This window comes from Poecilia latipinna, unplaced genomic scaffold (genome assembly GCF_001443285.1).
Source record: "Poecilia latipinna isolate Pla-1442-1.1 unplaced genomic scaffold, P_latipinna-1.0 Scaffold3890, whole genome shotgun sequence".
Classification (NCBI taxonomy): domain Eukaryota; kingdom Metazoa; phylum Chordata; class Actinopteri; order Cyprinodontiformes; family Poeciliidae; genus Poecilia; species Poecilia latipinna.
In genome coordinates, this window is record NW_015116506.1 from 9,699 (window position 1) to 11,747 (window position 2,049).

The window sequence follows — 2,049 nt, forward strand, 5'->3', positions numbered from 1 at the left end:
TAGCTGTGATGCTAATCTCTGCCTCGCCGCAGCAGCTTTAAGAATCCACTGGCAAATCCATCTCAGTTTAAGTTACAATGCGACTGTCTTTACGTGCTGAGGTGAAGTGGACCAGAGCAGAGGTTGAACTGTACATTCGCATCTTTTTTATTTTTTTTAATTTAATTTTAGATTTTTTTTTTTTGCGTGGCTCTCGCTCTCGGATTCATGCATGCCTTCTGTTATTTCAGCTGCTGAGTTTTGCATTGGACCACCGACGTATTGGATGGATTAAAGTAAAAAACATAAATAAATGAACTGAATCTGAAACAAAAATAAAATCTGCAATGAAATTTAAACGCAGTGCTTATTAAAACTAGATTGCCGAACTAAACCGGTTTTTATCCATTCGCTCATCTGTCTGCGTCCATCTCACGGTGTCTACCGGGATTGTTCAGATCCACCCAATCATTACTCCTTTCACACTTTGCCTGCCTTCTTTGATTTGCAGTATTCACCTTTGCCTCCTAACAATCCAGCTTTGTTTGCTGCAAGTTTCACTGTAAAATTTCACTGTTTGGAGAAAAAGAAAAAAAGGAAAAAAAGAAAAAGAAAAGTGAAGTGTTGAGTGTCGTAATAGTCCTTGTTTTAAAACTGTTAATATTTTTAGTTGACACATTCTTGGTATAATACTTGCCTATCTGCTATTGACTGGAAACCTCAATTGTTATTTTAACCCCTTCCTTTGTTAGTCGGAAAGATTTTTTATATTCTGTAAATGAACTTGGTGATATTATTTGCAATTTTGAAAAGAGATATTCATCTGAAAAAAAAAAGGTTTGCGTTTTTTTAATGAAAAATTACTGAAGAAACAAGACCAGATAAATACCTCTAGGCTGTATGAAAATCAACCTGTTTTAAGTGTGAGTGGATGAGCAGACACATTAAATACTCTGTTACAATAAAGGAAAAAAAATCTTAACTAAAACTGAATTAAAGGGCAGTCTTCTATATAGAGTCAGTATTTACTATTGTTGAACTTTTGGTTTACCTTAGCAGTGTTATTAAAATATGCAAATTCCCACTTTTGTTTCATATAAAGGAAATAAGACAAATGATTCAGAACAACCACTTCTCAAACAGCCATGTGATCTGATTCTGCTCTGTTTTGACAGAAGAAAGTTTCTTTTGTAAAACCCAGTGTCTTTTTATTCTATTTATTCAACTTATTGTTCATTTAAAGGTTAATCTAGTTAAAAATTAAGGTACCAATGTATCATGTCTAAACTTCAGCATGGCAGATGTAATTTATTGTCATCGGTGGCTCCATTTGTGACATGAGGCTTTGTTTATGATATGGTTGTACAAGTGAAAATGTTTTGAAGTAAAACGACAACAAAAAAAATTGATAAAGGAATATAAAGTGTACAACAATGGTCCTGCAAAGGATTTGAACTTATGTTGTATTTCCATGAAATAAAAATGTTTAACTTAAGCTATCTTTAAGTGTGCTTTGTTATTCTGTACGGCTTTACATGTCAGAAAATGTGACACTGACATTTGTCTTTGCGTTGGAAAATGTTGAGACAAATTTAATTTGTGGTTAAAAAAATAAAGGACATATATCAACAATTTTATTTAGCAGCTGAACATTCTGGCTTTTTAACACTGTGTAGATAAAGTAAAAAGGAACAAATTAGAACATTTTTAATTGTGCAAGTTTGCTTTCAGCTGAAAATTCTTGCACCACTTTCTAGTAGAAAAGTCAACTGCTGTGTTAGAATATTGTATTTTGACTTATTTATATTACTATGATATATTTTTATGTCATAGTGAAGCTGATCTCAAATAAAGTTCTAAAAAGACAGATGTACTAAAAACACTCGGTGAATCTATAATGTTTTCTATTACCGTAATAAATTAAATATATGTTTAAAATGCCAGTTTGTTTTGAGCTAAATACTCTGCTCATTGAGCCAGTTTTTTCTTCCGAGATTTGAGACCGATTGGCTGTTGACGAACGTGCGTCATCCAGTAGTTTAATTCCTATTGGACACGCAGGCGGAGGCT